At 41.4% G+C, this 21,429-nt stretch overlaps 1 long non-coding RNA gene across 1 annotated transcript in view; it reads left to right on the forward strand.

Moving 5' to 3' along the window:
• LOC126161537 (uncharacterized) overlaps positions 1 to 20,451 on the forward strand; it is a 142,308-nt gene extending 121,857 nt beyond the window's left edge. The window contains exon 3 of the long non-coding RNA XR_007534929.1: positions 20,403 to 20,451. This is a non-coding gene — a long non-coding RNA (uncharacterized LOC126161537). The remainder of the gene's footprint in view (positions 1 to 20,402) is intronic.
• Positions 20,452 to 21,429: the final 978 nt, after the last annotated feature.

Below are 21,429 nucleotides of genomic sequence, written 5' to 3' on the forward strand. Positions count from 1 at the left end.
GTAACGGTAAAATGAGAAAATTGTTAATTTATATCACACGAAAAAATATTTCTTATGTATTTATCAAATTTCGAATGTCTCGGAATACGTGGGACTGATATCTTGCCAGTATCAGTGTAATAACAGGCAAAAATCTTAGAGATCCTCGATTCCCGGAATGGATGAAATGTGTGATACGTAAATAAGTTGGTACGGCTACCCACACAGCGCGAGTCATCCTCGCTCATGGCCAATTTTATTCTTTTGTTAACAAATCAGTTCCACTTGCAGTGCATTGGAATGAATGTAGCACGGCCGCTACGTCGCAGGTTCGAATCCTGCCTCGGGCATGGATGTGTGTGATGTCCTTAGGTTAGTTAGGTTTAAGTAGTTCTAAGTTCTAGGGGACTTATGACCACAGCAGTTGAGTCCCATAGTGCTCAGAGCCATTTGAACCATTTTTTGGAATGAATGTATCTAGGTCTTGGAACAAGCGAATTGTGCAGTCCTATAATTCATTAACACAAGACCCATGGAAATATACTTTAACTCAAAAGTCATGTCTTTAAATTTCGTATCAGAAAGACGTATTGACTGGAATAAAATAGTTACCTGTGTGCCCGTATATGAGCAACATGTAAGCAGATGTATACTTTTTAATTAGTGGGATTTTTGTTAAACCGTCAAGTTATACATTGTAACGTATAGAGTAATTATCGTCTAAGGAATATGTAACGACCTAACAAGTAAGCAGCTGTATTCCGACCATAAGAAATTGAGCTACCACAGAGAAAAGCTGTGATGTTCCTCAGAGAGTTCAGATGCTTCTGACAGCGTTATTAAGATAATTTACTGGTCTGTCTGCAGCTGCAACACCCGTGACAAGAAGTTGTATGTCGGTAGGAGACGCGCACTCGTGCGTAGAGCTCTTGCCAGATTAAAACAGAAAACAAAGGACGGCCGTGGAAGAACAAAAACAAAATCGTGCTGTGACATCTGTGTTGGCAGCCTTTTTATCCGGATGCATCTTTTTTCATTCATCTTTTACGTTTCTTTTTAATCCCAAAGGCCAGTCGTTGGACACCTTCCTTTTTTCAGAATGGTAATACGCGTAAGACAGCATATCTTTCTGTGTGAGATAGTTAAATACAAGCGATATTTACCGCTTCATTTTCGGCGTATCATAGCCTACTTTTTGTTACTGTTATCCTCATTTGCCCGTCGGAAAATATCTCTACAGGTAACAACTGAAATCATTTACGCTCTTTTGACGTATTCTCAATTGCATTACCACAATTATGCAATCAGCAGCCTTTGCCCTAACAAGGCCGTAGACAGCGGTGCTGTGAGACATTCGTTAGCTTCAGCGTAGGATGATGAGAGAAAATCTGAGTGGAGCACAAGATCATAAGCCATGTATGTACACCGAGATAACAAAAGCCATAGGATTTCGAAGTGCACCCATACAGATGACGGTAGTATCGCGTACATAGGGTATAAAAGGTTAGTACATTGGCGGAACTGTCATTGGTACTCAGATGATCATATGAAAAGATTTCGGACTTGAGGATGGCCACATGACTGGAATTAAAAGAAACTTTGAACGCGGAATGGTAGTTGGACCTAGATGCATGGGACACTCCATTTCGGAAATCGTTAGTGAATTCAGCATTCCGTGATCTACAGGGTCAAGAGTGTGCTGAGAATACCAAATTTCAGGCATTGGTTCTCACCACGGACAACCCACTGGCCGACGATCTTCACGTAACGACCGAGATCAGCGGTGTTTGCGTAGAGCTGCCAGTGCTAACAGACAAGCAACACTGCGTGAAATAACAGCGAAATCAATGTGGGACGTACGACGAGCGTATACGTTAGGACAGTGCTGCAAAATCTGGCATTAATGGGATATGGCAGCAGACGATCGACGCGCGTGCCTTACCTGGCACCACGACATCGCCTGCAGCGCCTCTCCTGCGCTCGTGACAACATGGCTTGGGATCCTAGACGAGTGGAAACCGTGGCCTAGTGAGATGAGTCCCGATTTTAGATGGTTAGAGGTGATGATGGGTTCGAGTACGGAACAGACCTCAGTAAGCCATGGATCCAGGTTGCCAACAAGGCACTGTACAAGCTCATGGTGGCTCCATAATGGTGTGGGCTGTGTTTACATGCAATGGGCTGGGTCCTCGGTTATGTTCGGCTACTTTTGCATCCATTCATGGACTCCACGTTCGCAAGCAACGCCGCAATTTTTATGGATGACAGTGTGCCTTTTGTCACCAGGCCACATTTGTTCGCGATAGGTTTGAAGAACTTTCTGCACAATTCGAGCAAATGGTTTAGCCACTCAGATCGCCCGACAGTTTTCTGTTTCTCCTCCAGTGTTGCAACGGCGAGTCGTCAGAGTTTTCAGTTTTCTGCAGGTAAGTGTGTTTGTGTTCATTTTAATCGTTCTCGTCGTCTTTTTAATTTAACTGCCATGAATATTGGGGACGCAATCCTACATTTTAGAGACACAGTGCTCTTTCTGTGCCTCATTTTTTACCCCCGATTTCCGTGGTTACCACACCTGCGAGACCTGAAAGCCAGAACCCTGAAGGCACTGAACATCATAAAGTGCCTTAGCCACAGACCTTGGGGAGCGCACAGGGCTCGTCTCCTTTAGTCCTGTCGTTACCTGGGTCACTAACTACTGAGCAGAAGCTCTTAGTGGACATCAATGTCGAAAGAAATCGGCTCTGGAATTATCTTAGAAACCATCCAGTATTCGCTGAAAGTTATTTAGACGATTCGCGAAAATTATATCCCAATTGAAAGTCCGTTGTCTTAACATTGTTTGCTGTAATCGGAGCATTTCATGTAGCAAATCTGAAGTTTATTAGAGGAGCAGGTTGCTTCATAAGTGATGACTATAGGATGGAGGAAAACATTAGTTTTCTCTTGGCAGGTATCAGGTGCGTTTATGATGCACCTGGGGAACCGTCTCAAATCGTTCAGTCAGTGGGAATGTTGTTTCCGATGTTTAAGATTTATATATACTACGCATTTGACCATCATATCTGTAACTGTGGGATAAATCACGCAATATTATGAAAAAAATGGAAGACGTGACACAGCACGTTACGTATATAATTCAGTTGTTGTGGTCCTTGCCAGAATGCCTTCTGTAGTTTGTTTTTACTTTTTTTTGCATTTGTTATATGTTGTTCGCAGTTGACTGTGAGGAAGACATAACTGAGCTGTTAAAAAAGCTACGAGGCCAGATACTTGGCGTAGAGTGTACTCTATTTTTCAGCACCTCACATGTCTTAAATCATGTCACGGCGAGAGAAAAAACACACTTTTTTATGCTTAATAGATTTGTTTGTTCTTTCGGGGCCGGTGACTCAGTGGTAAAGTGCCAGGCTACAAATCTAAAAGCCTCAGGATCGAATCCCCAACCAAACCTAGGATTTTTATTTCTTACATATCACTTCACTCACCTCTGGCAATATTTGTTAATGTGAAAAGTGCTGAGTTGTACTGTGGTTCGTGATCGACGTTTAACTGTAGATCCCCTTACAACAGGATAGGTAAGTAGGTTCAGATGTCGGAGGAAGGCAACTGCTTATCACGTCCAGCAGGACCATGTCTAGTTAAGCACTGTGGCGTTCAAAACAATCTTTGGATTGATGATTGCTTTACAACTTTTCTTCCTCACAGAGTTTTCTTCCGAAATTTGTAATCCTTAAATTTTGCTCTTCAGCGAATTTCCGCCAGTGCTGTCATTCAGTTAAAGAGCCTCTGACAGCGCTAAAAGTAAAAGTATGTGGCATTGTTCACTGAGAGACGGAAGAATAGTACAACTACCCAATGAAGTAAAAGCTCCTTTACTCGCGCATTGGTACCTTCCACGCGAAAGATGATTGTTGCATTTCAAGAGTGGTAAATGGCTGTAGGTGCCTGATGAGTACGTGTAGACTTACTGTTATATTTGTATTACTATTGTTGAGGTTAAAGGAACGTACAGCCGCCGCGTAGTGGCCGAAAGCACTAACACCCAAACCTTCAGATGTCTGACACCCAGATCAGTACCAATCATTGTGTGTTGATAGAGTATCAACAAAAACAAATATTTGGTGAATCACCCCACCAATACAAGTTACAGATAGGATGGTAAAACATGAAGTGTATATAAATCTTGAACATCGGAAACAACATTATCACTGACCGAATGATTTCAGGCAGTTCCTCAGGTGCTATCATAAACGCACCTGATGCCTGCCAAGAGAAAACTGATGTTAAAGTCGAGCTGTGTGCTGTCGTCCAGGAGAACAAGCGTAAACGGTAATTAAACGTAACACCAAAACTGCGAGTCCTTAATGCAAAGATATCTGGTATGTCAGTAGAGCGTCAGGTCGTCGTATGAAAGGTCCAGAGTTCGAAACCCACTGGTGGCAAATATTAAAAAAAATAGTTTAAGCGTGAAATTATTATATGGGAGAACATTATTCTGTCATGTAAAAGGACATTTCGGAGTTTCTAGCAATGTTCTTATGGCAGTCTGCTTTCGCTTCGTTAGTTGAAAGTAGCAAACCCATGGAGTACATTTCTATAGATAGGTATGGTGTTATCTGTTTCTACATTTCATGGACTTTGTGGTCGCCAATTTTGATAAGTTTTCTGCTAATCTCATTTACGCTGCTCCACTTTCCAATCGTCTTTCATCGGTTTATTCTCCCTGCATAATACACTGAACGTCATAAAAAGGTTTCCACCCAGAAGGACAAAGCGGATTGCGGTCATTGTTGGAAGTTAACCTTACGAGATGATTACACTTTCACCTTGAAGAACCAACATTATTGAGGTTCAGGGCAACAAAACGGACTGTTTGTATGGCGCCACTCGCCATGGATGTGAATACAGGCGTCCAGACATCGTGGCATGGAGTTGTACAGGTCTCGGATATAGTCCTGTGATACTCCATCGGTTGCTGCTTGCACCTGAACTCGCAGTTACTGTAGAGTGGTGGGTGGAGGTGGATTCCTCACGACATGCTCCATTGCACCTCACACGTACCCGGTCAGGAAAGGTCGGACAATGCCATTGGCAATGGCAGAGTATCCACAGCCACAGACACACTCAGGAGGTAATAGTGGTATGGGGATGAGAGTTGTCCTGTTGAATTAGGCCGTTGGGCACAGGTGCTTTTGAACATCAGAGCTGCCTGTTGCAGGACCTCATCCATGTACCGTGCAGCAGTATCAAGAGCTCGTGAAGAACACGTACGGTGAACGGTTACCGTAGGATATTGCTCCCCAAACAATGGCACCACACTGACGGGACGTGGGACGGTTATGGGAGACCACAAACCGCTTGCTTGGTACTGTCCACTGCGCCGCCAGACAAGGACACAGTGGTCGTCGCCTCCAAGATAGAAGTAGGACTCACCTCTAAAGGTGACCCAAAGTCAGTCTACAGGTCCTTATGTCCGTCGTTACTGACGCCGGGCGAGTTGGACGCGACGCTGCAGAGGTGTGAGTGGTAAGCGTCCCCCCTATCCCCTCCACGCTGAGCGGTCGCCAGCCTCCCATGACTGTGTATGGGCACATCCAACCTGAGTGGCGGACCCTGCCTGCGCACAGTCGCGTGGCAGCTTTCATCATGCCAAAACAGAAGGGAAAGAACGGAGCGTGGGGCAGCAGGTAGAGGTCGGGGCTAGCATGTAGCAGTGCGCCAGTGGAGCCGACAGCTGTAACGTGTCGGGGCAGACCATCAGGGCAGGGGAAATTGGCTGATGGTTGCCTGTGAATGGACGGCTTTAGCGGCCGGCAAGCGGCGAGCCCTGCGCCAAGCAACCGCCTGTCAGTGGCAGTACTTACGGAATGTTGTATAGAAAGCAGGATATTGCGTAGAAGGCAGGACAGCCCACTGAATGAACCCTGTCGTTTCCGTTGGATCTGTTCCGGCGTGGCGGACTGTCCACAAGTCCTGCAAACTATGCTGCATGTCAGATATTCGGATCCTACATGAAGATGCGCATGCGTGCCTCCCTGTGTTCATGGGCACCGACAGTGGGGAATGGTGATGTCTACACGACCGGTGTGGCACGCAGTACGACAATAGGACCACTCAGCCTTCCAAAGCCACACTAAGCAGCCCCTCTCCCTTTCCAACTCGATTAGCTGGGCAACTAAATGTAGTGTGTGCCGCCTGTGCATAATGCACATTCAGATTATGCTCTAGTGATGATACCCACCGTTGCACTGGCCGGCACGTTCATTTGGGACCCCTCTCAAATTCGTAGAACATCACGCACATTTAATCAAAGCTACTACCTTGCAGGCACACGGATTTTTCAGAAGCGATTCTGGAGAAGCAGTTCGTTTAGATTCAAAGCGATTGTTCTTTTTTGGATCAACTTCGATGCGAACCACGTGCATTAGGTCGTCCGTGTGAAAGCAGATGCACTATACTGTTGCATTTTTCTGTATTAGTGTTCAGCAAGTCTGGAGCATTTTGAATTTTTTTTCGTGAAGGTTTTAACGTGCATCGGTTTTAGCGGGAACATTGACCTTAACAAGAAAAGCAGCTAGCCAAGGTCTGACGGTCCCCTTGTAAAATATGAATGTCACTGACATATGAGCATGTCCCATATTTCTGACGACAGGCATTCGATAAATTGAATACTTTCTACATTACACACAGTAAAAAAAATAATTAACACATCAGTGATACATTCATCGTATTTACGTGATTAAAAAGGTAAACTGCGTAATTATAATATGTGGTTGATACAAAGTAGCCGTATTCATGAGCGTTCTTAGAAACTATTATGTATCCATGCTCGTCGTCAGATACGGGGTGTCTAGGAAGCCTGCATACTCGGATCGCTAGACAACATTCAAACAAATCGAATTAATGAGTTTTATTACAAAATGAAAAGATATGAGGGTGGTCCCGTAAGAACCCGGCCTGACCGAGAGATGGCAGTCGTTGTTGAAAAATATCTCTGGATTAGAAAGTATATGATCCCTGAAGTATATGTTCAAAATTTGAAGACGCCGCATTGTTTAGTATTTGTTTGGCAGTCATCAATAATGAACGTTGTGAGTGAACTTGTGAAAATGGAGAAAATTGGTCATCGTTATGTGGTACAGTATTTCTTTTTTGGAAAGGCCTCAGCGAAACCAATATTATAGCTGAGCTAGATTCTACTTTAGAAGAGTCTGCTCCTTCGTTGGCAACAGTAGAATATTGGGTAGCTAAGTGTAAACGAGGCCGTACGAGTTGCTAAGACGAGCATCGCAGTTGTTGACCAAATGAGATGACGACTCCAGAACTGGTGAAGAAAATCGACAAAGCTGTACTGGATGATCGTCGACTGAAAGTGAGCGAGCAAGCAGACATAGTAGGCATTTCAAAAAGTGCGTTACATCGCATTTTATCTAAAAATTTGGACACGAGAAAACTGTGCAAGGTTTGTGTCGTGTTTGCTCACACTCGAGCAAAAACAGTGTCTTTAAGATGTTTCAAGTGAGCGTTTAGCGAAGTTGCGCAGCAACAAAGCTGATTTTTTGCGCCGTTTCATAACCATGGATGAGATACGGGTCCACTACTTCACTCTAGAGACAAAAGAACAATTAAAACAATGGACACAAATTGGAGAACCGACTCCAAAGAAGGCGAAGACCGTTTCATCTGCAGGTAAGGTCATGGCGTCGGTTTTTTGCGATGCATGTGGGATAGTTTTCATTGACTACAAAGGAAAAACTGTCAACGGCGAGTATTATGCGAACTTTTTGCAACGTTTGGGCAAAGAAATTAAGCAAAAAGTACGCATTTGGCCAAGAAGAAAGTGTTGTTTGTTCAGGACAATGCACTAGCTCATAAGTCCGTTATTGCAATGGCCAACAGTAATAATTAAAGTTTGAATTGCTACCTCATGCACCCTGTTCGTCAGATTTAGCCCCCTCGGATTATTTTCTGTTCCCGAACTTGAAAAAATAGCTCGGTGGTCAAAGATTTTCAACAAACGAGACGTGATGTCGACAGTTCATGGCTATTTTGAGGATTTAGTGTTTTCATTATGTAGTGGGTATCGAAATTATTGAACATCGCTGGGAAAAGTGTATCGAGCTGAAATACGATTGTGTTGAAAAATACGTACATCTTTTCCAAAATGGGGTACTTATGGGACTACTTACCTTTGCTACACAGATGTGTCGCAAGCGAAGGGCGACATAAGAAATAATCAAGGTTTTCCGTATAAACAATTCCAAGGCTGTGTTGCATAGAGTGTACCAGCGATGTGAATAGAGTTGACGCTGCTCTAGAAGTCTTTTAGCTACTACTCAGCTGGGGGCCGGCCGAAGTGGCCGTGCGGTTAAAGGCGCTGCAGTCTGGAACCGCAAGACCGCTACGGTCGCAGGTTCGAATCCTGCCTCGGGCATGGATGTTTGTGATGTCCTTAGGTTAGTTAGGTTTAACTAGTTCTAAGTTCTAGGGGACTGATGACCTCAGCAGTTGAGTCCCATAGTGCTCAGAGCCATTTGAACCTTTTTTGAACTCAGCTGGGGCGTCGCCAGTCGGTCGTGGCGCCTATGTTCTCTTCCCATAGCGGCCGCTGCTGTCGCGTTGTCGTCCTGGAGAGGGGAGGTCAGCATGCGATTGGCTGACGTCTTCTCACGGTCATCTACAGTCTATTGTTCTCGACTGGCGTGCCGGTGCTTGACTTTTCGCTGTAACAAGCAATTATTCTGTTGTTTAGACACAGATGAAAGCTGCACTTACGACGCATGTATACTGTCTGTTCTGTACAATGAGGTATTTCATACCTTTGCCGTGTGACTGAGGCCGACGACCTACTGCATCAATTTGGCTAGACTTATTTGGAACCAGTTTTGTTGGATCCCGATACTCCCTGCTAGTAGTTCTACATTTATACTGATCGAAGGCCTCCTTCTCTTTTTTGTCTTGAGTTTTTCCTGCTAACAGAATGCCTTTGCTGCTCTGGATTTGAATTCTAATAGATCATTTTGTTTATTACGAGGAATTTCGACTGTCACAGTGCCTCCTCACAAGTGGTAGTTGGGCTTTGAAATGTCCATTTGTATTTCGAGGAGCATAAAAGCTTCAGAATATTAGCTGGAATATTAGTTAGAATTTCCACATCGCAATACAAGTGTAATGTAATCAGTCAAAACAGTGTTAAGATCTGGTGTTCACATGAATATTTGGTAACTTGTCATAAATATATACATATACAAATTAATAATCATCACAGTTGGTCACAAAAGTAGCCTGCTGGTAAAAATCAACGGAAATATTTGTTTTTACTTCGCTTGATTTCATTTTATGTATGCACAAAGGTATACAAACAGTATTTTCAAATTCACTTGCACGTGCAACCAGATTATTATATCAAAATGTGATATACGTTGCGTCACAGATACTGTAGTACAAATAAATAATTTTCAGAACTGAACTTACCTCTGTATTTAATTGTAATTCTACAGTTCCCTGAGACATTTAAGTCTCCTCTTTATCTGCGATAATTATTGAAGCAGAAGAAATGGATTAATTTACTATGGTCACAAGACTAACACTTGGCGTAGTAAGGGTACCCGTGTGTACTTATATAGGAAGTACCCCAGACTTAACAGCTAAAACTGAAAAAAAAAAAAGATTTTAAAATATGTACATCAATGTTTTTTATCTGTAAACACTGCATTTGTTGTTGTTGAGGATATTTTTGTTCTCTCGTTGTAACTTCAAAGATGCGTGATATTTTCACCAAACGCGTTTTGATTTATTGAGGTATAGCATCATCAGTGGTCTATAATTAAGTTATTTACATTTTGATTTGATTTAAGATTGAAAAACAGTTCGTTAAGAATATGTTGATTTGTACTTACGGTGATTTTCGCTTGATTTGTAGCATACATCGGGGAATGCCGTCTACTAGCACATCGTTGTTTGTCTGCATTAGACAGTAATAATTTTGGTCTAATTTTTAGTTGTTCTGCAGCACTATGCCTTTGTTACGTTTTTCACAGCACACTTTTTAAGCACACCACTGTTTGATGTTTGTTTTTGTACTTCTGGGTGTGTGTTGTGGTTTGTTTTGTTGTGTAGCCAACACAATCTTTCCACTAGTTTGTTTTTGACCTTCAACCTTCTTTTTTATTAGATTATTGTATGTGTGTGATTCTATTTCATTATGTTGCTGTGTATTTATATACTGTATAAGAACAGGGAAGGAATAGCGATGGAGGGATTGTTTGTTTTTGCGGGGGGGGGGGGGGGGGGGGAGGGAGAGGGATATAATTATGAGTGGACATAAGTGTATAGTAGTGTGATGGAGCAAGAAGTGAAATGTGGAATTTTGAGGGGGGGGGGGGGGCGGTGAAGGATGGAAAAGGCTCTTTTCTTTTTCATGTATTTTCATCAGTTATTTTATATATAGTCCTGTTTCCTATATTTATTTGGTCATTGAGCAACTGTTTGTGTTACTTCTTCGTGCATGTGGAAATTTTCTTGGGAAGGAAGGAGAAGTCTGTCTTTACTGATTTTTATGATATTCATATCTTTTTCAATATTGCTTGGTCAATGGCGTCTGTGTTTTTGATGATCTACAATTTTTGAATGGTTTGTACCGTATTTAAATGGTCTGATGTATTCCTTGTACCTTGTGCCGAGTGTCCTGCCAGTCATTCCAATGCATATCTTTTCACAACCTGTGCAACTGATCTGATAGATGGCAGATTGTTGGTGTCGGTCTGGTTTTGATTTCATTTTTGGTATGTGCTTTTGTGTTGTTGTTTGTTTTGTGAGCAATGTTTGCTTTGTCTTTTGAATATGTTACATATTTAATGTGTGAATTTGTTTTGGTAGGTCATTGTATGTCATTTTTTGTAGTAGTGCAACTTGTATGAGTTTGTGGTTTGGTTGGTTCTCTTCATTATTTTTCTCCGTGTTTTTTTGTTTAGTTTGTCAACCATTATTTATGTCAATTTTTAATGCTATTCGTTTTATAATGGCGAAACGCGTCTGGTGAAAAAATGTGCATTTTTGTAGTTGCGTGATAGAACAAAAATACCCTCAAGAATTGTAAAGCAATTATGGACAATATACCGCACAAATGAATAATTCACTGCATTTGTGTGCAGCCGAGCATTGAAAGTAAACAAAATCGAAAATTACAGAAGCGGAAGTTGCATAGGAAACAGTAACGAGGAACAAAATATTATGACTGCTAGAGTCATAAATGAGGTGGTATTTGGTACAAAGCTAACCATTTACCCAGTACATTACATGTTAAAACATGGAATAATTAGAGAGCCACATTTCCAAAAATAGAACTTGCAGTATTCTTCACGTTTTTCTCTCATTTTTCATCGAAGTGCAAACGTGGAGCATTAATGAAGTCGAACGGAACAGTTCGTGGCAAAGATTTGTGTAATATTACTGTGGGTTTTGATATTACACTGTTGCACTGCGAATGTATCAAAAATGATGTAGTAAATCCATATGCTGCCCTTGTCAAGTGTGCGTACCATTCCATTTCTCTGAGTTTCAGTCCAAATCTGAATTTCGATTACCTATAAGAGAACCACATACTACAACACAGCAGTTCCCGTTTGGGAAATAGTAATTTTGTCAATATTCAAACATCGAATGAACACAGATGCAGAATTTTGCAGATGAATAACCTTAATGAGTGTTAGGACGGACACATATCTGTATTTTAAAATCCATTGCTACTATGTTCTTGGCGGTTTGGGTGGGGTACTTCCCATGTTAGTAGGAAAACCCATTACCTGTCAACTTCATTTACTTTCGTTGAAGTAGTTGGTCTCATCCTGCGTCCATTGCTCCTGCGTGAGACAGTAATATTGCGTTTTAATTTTTCTCTTCGCAGGTATAAATCAGAAATAATACTACTTACATCAGTAGTTAAGAGGGCAGAATTTCCCAAGGAATGTATTAACAATAAGCCGCTCTTTATATTGATTAGCACGAAGTAAATAAACCAGCGAGACGGAAACAGTAACAGATAAATTTTTGTGCGCACCAGTTCTAAATCTGCACACAATCGTTCAGCTTGGTTAAGGTTGGAGCTGCAGCACCGCCCGGCTGATGAGGAAATCGACATTCGAAATCCAGTGTTTTTCATCACTCAGATAAAACGCATTTATGGAATGGCACGAGTCCCGGCTGTTCATCACTGCTGGCGTTTTGTTTTCATTAGTCACGTGAACGAGTAGCTGCCTATCGGTGGACGGCTGGAGGGCTAGATGACATTTTTACCGCAGATAAAATTGTGAAATGCCACGCACATTCCCTATCAGTAACACCCCATACGTTCGGAATGTTTTTAATAAGATTAGCGAACAAACTTCGAATTTCATAATGAATCATTGAGGGGAATGATTCAGAATAATAAAGTAGACAGCCAGGTCATAAAGTGAAATATAATTCATCCATTTCACCAAACACTTTACACGCTGAAGACGGGATACCAGTGAATTCGGCGGCGGCGGTGGTGGTGGTGGTGGTGGTGGTGGTGGTGGTTAGAGTGGCAACTAGCCTTCGCTGCGGACGGCCTTGTTTGCCGTCTGTTAAAAATATGTAATATCTAAAGCAAAAACTGAGACTTTGCTTGTAATGTTTAATGTTAGTGAACGCGACTACTCTTAGTTTGATATTTCTTTTAGTTACCACATTAGTTATTTGAATCACTAGTGTAATAATTAACATACAGTTAATTTATACACCTCTTTCATCAGCAGACGGGGGAGAGTGATACGTGGTACATGGTCCATTTACGGATACGAGTTCTTATGTTCATAGCCAGTCATTTATTTATGAGTGTGAAAAATTAGAATGGTGATGTAATTCGATTTTGGGGTTCATGTTAGTTGCGTTCACGTTTCATTTCTATTAGGTAATCTAATTCCTTTTTTGTGATCGGAGCGTATGTTATGACTGGTGTGCGAGATATATTTGTGTACAAGTTTGTTGGTATAGTCAAACGATAAGGGTGTTAAGCACTTGGGTTATGTAGAGGTCTTTATTAAGCTCATCTTTATGATGTCGTTTGCTAGTGATTTCCTGCTTCAGTCAGATTTTTTCTCCGAAACTTATAAGACGTTGCAGTGTATTGCATTTTGCTTTCACCTTTATGCACACTTGAGATGGTGTAATATTGCACTTGAGACGCATTTTGTTGTATCGTATGCTCTCGATGATTTTTACTATTTTGTTTTTGAGACATAAGAATTGTGGGATATTCCCCGTGGTTTCTCTTGTTGTATGCAACAGTTTCCTACCTAGCGGGCGCTTAGCTCGCATGAGATCGAAGAACGACGTATTATAAGTACAAATTTTTTACCACGCTGTTTACGTATTCGTAGTGATACAAGTTACACGACAAACTCGTTTCGGCGTTTTACCGTTATCAAGCATACGTGTGATAATGTTATAATAGGTATAACATTGTCGCTTACTGGATGGGCAAAACTGTGATAGAAAGTGGGACTTCTTCCCACTTTTATTTCTTTTAATTAATTAAAGTAATCCGCCTCGTTTTTCTGGCTGTATGTTATGGCTGTTACAAGAACCAGTGTAGGAATTTCGGTACTGTTTTCACTTGTAGGTAGAGGGATTCTCGAGGTATGTTTGTGCACGTAACTACATCTTATAAACAAGGCATCCTGCCATAGATACTTCAGTACTACCCGTGCGAAGACGGGGCGGGTCGCTAGTATGTATAAAACTTAGTGTTTGTGGATGAAGTTGTTGAAACCTTCAAAATCACTTTCCTCCCGTCACTGATTTTGTTTCTAGAGCTACTCTTGGTTCCATTGTTGTACGCTAAAGTCGTTGTGCGGTCGTAGCGGTTGTGGTTGTAGAGATACGAGTAAGTTGGTCACCGTCACATCGTGGTGGTCCTCAGAATATCTTCTGTCTCTTTCGTTTCAATGTATTTTTCAAAGGGAAAAATTCAAAATTGTTGTGTAACCTACGCGAGCTATTACGAATATTTTTTCCTATGTTGTAGAAAATTCTCGAGTACAACTAGGGAACGGTGCTAATGCATTGATCCGCAGTACAGCAGAATCATGTTAACTGATGTGTTGTGCAACATAGTGCAGACAGAGAAACAACTCATCGGAGAAGTGTATCCGCTTAAAGAGAGATAATGCGTAAACAAAGAGTAGTTGTAACAGCGGATAATATCAGCAACAATAAATGACTTAGTTTAGGAAAGAAATCGATGAATACAAAATATGATACTAGCGGCATAAAAAAAATTAAATCCATTGATACAATGATGAACCAAGACGAAAGCGTAAACTTCGCAACAGAATTCCTAAATTCTTTCAGTGTTTCCAGTGTGCCCTTGAAAAAAGGTTATAAATGACATCATAGAAGCGGAAATAACCTGAAAACAAAAAGGCAATTCGGTATTCATATTACGAATTTTAGTCATTTCAACTAACTTACTATTCAGCTTTAAAAAAAACTTTGTCCGCGTGTAGGACAACCACAAAACGAAAGCAAAACAAGAATCGCAGTTTATGATAATATAAAATAAGCAGGTTACATGCTATACAGACGAGATGGCATAATTGCGGCTTATTTTCTTTTCTAGTTGAGAAAACAAACTGTAAAATAGACGAAGCGAAATGGGCTCTTTTCAGCTAGTTCCATATAGGGACGGCGTAACCAGAATTTGAACCTGTCTTCCACCAAATGAGAGTTGTGTATTTTGAACATTTGCGAGGCCACTTGGTCAGGAAAAGATAGCATATACACACATCAAAAAAAGTTTAGCATCACCTCGGTTCTGAGAGTTCCGGAACCGTCCAGAAAATTGGAAGAGAGGTCAACATAAACATAATTTCTGCTCCTTTTATTGCTCATGGAAACCACACATTGCATGTTGTACCACCATACAGCGAGACCTTCAGAGGTGGTGGTCCAGAGTGCTGTACACACTAGTACCTCTAATACCCAGTAGCATGTCCTCTTGCATTGATGCATGCCTGTATTCGTCGTGGCCACAAGCGGCGTATGTCGGCCCCACATAATGCCGCCCCAAAACAGCAGGGAACCTCCACCTTGCTGCACTCGCTGGACGATGTGTCTAAGGCGTTCAGCCGGACCGGGTTGCCTCCAAACACATCTCTGACGATTATCTGGTTGAAGACATATGCGACACTCATTGGTGAAGAGAACGTGATGCCAATCCTGAGTGGTCCATTCGGCATGTTGTTGTTGGCCCATTTGTACCGCGCTACATGGTGTAGTGGTTGCAAAGATGGACGTCGGGAGTGAAGTTCCGCATCATGCAGCCTATTGCGCACAGTTTGAGTCGTAACACGACGTCCTGTGGCTGCACGAAAAGCAATATTCAACATCGTGACGTTGCTGTCAGGGTTCCTCCGATCCATAATCTGTATGTAGCGGTCATCCACTGCAGTAGCAGCCCTTGGACGGCCTGAGCGAGGCATGTCATCGACAGTTCCTGTCTTTCTGTATCCCTTCAATGTCGGAACAACATCTCTTTGGTTCACTCCGAGACGCTTGGACACTTCCCCTTGTTGAGAGCCTTTCCTGCCACAAAGTAACAATGCGGACGCGATCGAACCGCGGCATTGACCATTTAGGCATGATTGAACTACAGACAACACGAGCCGTGTACCTCCTATCTGGTGGAATGACTGGGTCTGATCTGCTGTCGGACCCCCTCCGTCTAATAGGCACTGCTCATGCATGGTTGTTTACATCTTTGGGCGGGTTAGTGACATCTCTGAACAGTCAAAGGGACTGGGTCTGTGATACAATATCCGCAGTCAACGTCTATCTTCAGGAGTTCTGGGAACCAGGGTGATGCAAAACATTTTTTGATGTGTAACATTCAAGGAGAGACAGTAAGAACAACAGAATGACGCGTACCGACGCCCACATAAGTTCTATTGCATGTGAACCGACCGTCGTCCTGAATATGCGGTTAAAAAAATGGAGTTGGAACTTCCTGCAAGTCACGTCATTTTTCTATGTTCGAGTATGTCTACTCGGCGTCGGCTATTAATTTCATTCTTTCCTTCGAAGATAAAAAAAAGCAATACTTACCCCCGTTATATTCCAAAATACGTTAATATTACTTTGGTTGCTGCCGTTGGGCTATTTATTACCCCTTCTCTATCGGCGATTCAAGTTGCGTTAGTATATGCTACTACATTTTCTAAATACTCTGTTCTTCTATAAACAAGAAGCCTAATTACTCTTTGTTGGTGCATTGTCTTTATGATACGCCTTGCACATGCTTTCCGTACTCCTTTTTGTCAAGACTGAGGAAATGACCTGTACTAACATCTCCGATTAAAATAAGTTCTTGATTGACAGATCGCACATGTGAAGAGTGGGGGGAGGGGGGGGGGCGGTCACGGTTGCTGGCGTGCAGCTAGTCATACTTAATAAGGGGTTTGCATGTATCTAAAACACGTGGCCCTGCAGGCCACTGTCTGAAGCTTCAATCACAAAGTTATTTTAATCGGAGTATGCCAAAGTTGCTGCTTATGTGAATCGTCTGTCGTTTTGAATGTGAGATTCAGCCAACATAGTTGAAATTTGCTTAGCTTATTTTCGGAAGTCGCGTGGCATGCACTGTTCGTTTTAATCATGTTGCATCAAGAATTTGACGTGATTCATGTAGAAGCCACTTTGTTGCTTAAATAAAGGGACTAAATTTCAAATGTCATCACGCTTCAGAAACATGAAATGATGTCATTTAGTAATATTTTTGCTGTCCCAACAGAAGTGCGGTAAAATAATTCACCATAACTGCTAATTAATACAGTGTAAGAACTCCTTTGGAATCCAAAAGAGACGGAATCCTTTTGGATACTACAGTGGCTAGACAGTATTAAAATTTGGCGACTGTTTTGTTCGGAGAAGACTGGTTGTTTCATCTTGATGTTCACTGAACTAATGTTGGACATCAGTAAGGCATTATCACCTCCAGTCTTCTACTGTGAACACGCCTTATAGCATTGAACAGTGTACGTAATAGAAGCTACCAGGTACCATTTCTTTCAGGGTCACCATAGGACCCACAGAAACATAAGGAATGACCGCCCAAGCCATTATACAATGTCCGCCATGCTTCACATGGAACAGAATGTCTGGATTGCAAACATTCCATAGTGTCCTCTGTTCGTCAACATGGTCATCGGCTGGGAACAGGGTAAATGTAGACTCGTTGGATCTAATTATGTGCTTGAATTGATGAGTGATAAGAGTTTTGTGCCGTTTGCTCCACTACAGCATCTTCTACGTATTCACGTGATTCACTGGAAGTTTGGCAAAAACTGCTGTATCGTGAATATTTTGTTTTGGAGTTCTGGTTGCATTATTTACGTTGACTCTGCTTTCTGTGGACACATTTTCTGTCGGCAGTCTCAATCGTGGCAGTTTTCTTGTTTATTAATGCCGTCTTCTCTTACGTTCGTAAGTTTAGTATTCTTCCGCTGTTGCCTGTAGCTGATTTAGTTTGCCCACGAACTTTGTATAGTGTGTTGCCAGTAGTTACAGAACCTGTAGCGTCTCCTAATAAGTTGTTATAACAACAGTGAAAGAAAAACATTTTTTGGTACAAATCTTTTAATTACTCCTCAAAATATTCGCGTTTACAATTCATACACATTTGCATGTATTGGAACCAGTTCTGGAAACTCTAATGTCGACATCTCAAAAACATTGCTTTGGAAGGACTCAGCCACTTCATGAGGCGGACGTAAAGGAACGAAAAAAGTTATTAGGCGATAAATCAGGTGAATATGGGCATAATTAGAGGGTTTTCTCCGTCAAATAGTGAATAGTTAATGTAATTTGTGACACGTGGCACTGTCATAAATTATGATGAATTATTTGATACTGGAATTTGTTTTCCCGATTTCATAGATGACTTGTGGCAAACCGACTGTTGTACACCGTTCAACGTTAACTGTTCTTCGATCCCGTAAAACAGTTATCGCGACATGTTGAGTGTAACCAGTGAAAGAAGCAATCATTTTTTGGGCGTGCTTCACCAACGAACCACTTCTGTTGGTATCGGTTAATGTTGGAATACCCAAACAGTTGACTGATGCTTAGTTTCCGGCTCGTACGAATATATCCGTGTTTCGTGTACTGTTACGGTGTAGTATACAGATTTTGCATTTCGTCCGTCAGTTTTTTTTTCGGGCGTTTCCTTATAACACTTAACCCGTGTTTAGCTTCGACCCAGTTGTGCGAAACACATGTTTTTGACAGATAAATATTCAATCCAACACCGCATATACTACAGTTTCATTATGCCTGAAGAGGCGCGTATGTCACTGTAAGTCACATGCCAAACCTCTAATAATCGTGATGCGCACAACATCGATGTTTTCTGGGAAGAACAAAGGAGGTGGCTTACAAAACACGCAATCGACGAATACTTGAACACTGATCGTCGGTATAAGATCAGTACCAAATTGGGTTGATAAATGAAATAGAAAAGACCCAAAGTTGAGCACCACGTTTCGTTACAGGTTCATTTAGTAAGAATGAAAGCGTCTCGTAAATGATCAACTCTAATGGCAGACACTCCAAGAGAGCCGTTCTGATCACGGTGGTGTTTGCTATTAAAATTCCAAGAACGTACTTTCCTAGAAGAATCAACAAATACATTGCTTCCTCCGACGTATATCTTGCGGAAAGATGCCATACATCTTTCTCAGAATAGCCTGGAATTCGTATAAGATTTCCTAGGAGCTGTACGCATTTTAAAGAGCTTGGCTTTTCATCCGAGGCTGCAAGAAAAAAAGAGAAAGATTTCTTGGATTACGTTTGAGAATCGATGCGTAGGACTTCCTCCTCGTCGATGCCGTCTCCCACAGCAGGTATAGCACTGCACTGCACTGGGATCGTTTTGTGTAAGAAAACTGATTTTGTGGCTTTGACTAGAAGTGCGGATAGCAGACTCTGTTAGATAATAGTTCGGAATTCCGTTATGGTGCTTTTATTGGCAAAACCGAGCAGATCAGATGTACATAATAAGGCCGACAAACGTACTTGGCGTCCAACAAGAATCACTAGCAAACTCCGTGCGACATCTGAAGGATTCGTACTTCTCCCGTAACGCATTCACCCTCATTTGTTTTGTTGCAATTAGTTTGCCACATAGTGTAATAATAGTAAAGAAGCATTAAAAAGTCTTAGATTGCATCTAGCGTTTATTATTTTAGGAGTGGGTTCTAAAAATTATTATTTGATACAAGAAAAGTTGTCGTTTCGCGCGTAAATATCGGGTAGTCCCTGGAATCTAAAATTGCTACGATAGATGCGCTCTCACCTCGGTTCCCCACGCCACCAGCGTACTTCCAGAGACGTATGGAGCGACCATACCCGTTATCTGCCCGCCGACCGTGGGAATTGCCTCCCAATTCGTAACAGAAGCGCTCTGTATTTTACCGCGCACGATATCAACTTACCTATGTTACACAAAGCGTAGAAGTATAATATAAAAATGACATATATTTCTGCCCGAAATAAGAGCAACCTCACAAGTTGTTACAGCTTCTGTATAATTTACCGATATTTGGTGAACGTACCGGCAGTACACTGATCGAGGTGTCGCAATAGGCAAGACATTGGATTGCTTCCGGATGGTCCGGAATGAGAATTCCCTTTCGTTGCAGGTCCGGAGGCAGGCGTGTATCTTTAACAAATCACGGCAGTTTCCATTCCTGTCTTAGTGGTGGCATAAGATGATTGTTAGTGTGTGCGCTTACGAAATGTTCCCCGTTATGGCTATAGGAAATGAAACATTGTGTTCGTACAAACGTAAACGTAATTTGAATAATGAGAATTAAGTTATTGCATGCTATTAATGTCGTACTCCTTGCAGCTTGTATCCACATATTTGGGAAACTCGATGACGGCTTAATATTTTTATTAACTTATTTTCTGCGACTAGTTAACGGCGAAGAGAGTTTCTTATCCTAAATGAAATATATATCGGTAGAACGCGTGTCTATATGGACGTCAAGGTTGGGCTAAAGAGCTGAAACTAGTGAGTCAACATAGAACTGACTCTATCGAAATTGTGACAGCGATGTGAAACATCATCAAGTAACCATTCATATGCAATACTGAATACCTACCGAGATAATAATGCATGTGTTATAAGAGTTAACTGATATTCATTTCTCAGTACGTTACACACTAAATATTCATCATCGATCAGTAAGACCTCTCATTACTTAAGCAAATATACGGCAACATCTAGCTAGTTTTAAGATGGAAACATATCTGCTTACTTTACCGATGTTTTCTTAAGTTACTTTGTCCATTATTAGCTCAATCGAATCGAACTAAAATCAAATGTGTCTTCTCTTTTGCAGGTATGACCTGATTTTGCTGCCTATCAAGGATACTCCTCATTACGTAGGTAGGAGTGCAGTCAGATTTGCCTCGTGAAAACTTTTACGTGCTACCTTTTTTGTCTCTTCTGTTTGTATTAATTGAATGACATACTGCTACGATTTATTTTTTTATTGTTTACATTTTTACAGAGAAATATAGTATAATGATAATTTAATTAAACTTGAATCTTTATAGTTGTATGCCATAAAAGGCAAACGGTGTGCAATATGCCATAAGTATGTGACATCGATGAACATTTCCAACCATTTTCGTACAGATAGAGAGAGTAAAATAGGCAACCTGCAGAATCACTTTCAGAATATGTAGGGTGAAAGGAATCAATCTAGGTTAAGAAAAGACACAAATAGATATTACTTCAAATTAAATTTATTTGTTGCTAAAAATACAATTCACAAAAATACAATTAGATATAACTTTCGCTAATCGTGGGGTACCCAACTCATTGCCCTGAACACCGAAGTGTATTTGCTAGACTGTTGAAATCTGTTACTATAGCTCGTATACCTTTCCGGACGTTTTTTTTCTGGGAGAACGATCGATTCCTTTTGCGCCAATGTTGCGTGCGCTCATGGCGATTTATTCCTGTGGTCTGCCGACAGATACAACACCACACATTACAAGAAGGGATTCTGGAGGCGTACAATTAGAAATTTTATGAAGTAAAGCTCTAAAAAAATCATCTGGTCAGCGCCAATTGTGTTTACGCTTCGTTCAGTCGATTGTTCTATTATCTTTGCGCCTGTTGTCATTCAGCAAAGTAACCAAACGATATGGCAAGTAAAGGGAAAAATGGAAGCCAGAGATGAGATAATTTGCAGGCTGTAACGAGTGTCTCTCCAAAATAGACAAGAGTCTTCCTGGGACAACTATCTTCTTTCTTTTATGTTGAAACTTTGTTGATTTTGTTGAAGCAATTGCTGCTGAATGCATCATAGTTGATTTATTAAATAAAATAAATTTTTCGGCCTTTTTTATTTTGAGAGT

This window comes from Schistocerca cancellata, chromosome 2 (genome assembly GCF_023864275.1).
Source record: "Schistocerca cancellata isolate TAMUIC-IGC-003103 chromosome 2, iqSchCanc2.1, whole genome shotgun sequence".
NCBI classification, from domain to species: domain Eukaryota; kingdom Metazoa; phylum Arthropoda; class Insecta; order Orthoptera; family Acrididae; genus Schistocerca; species Schistocerca cancellata.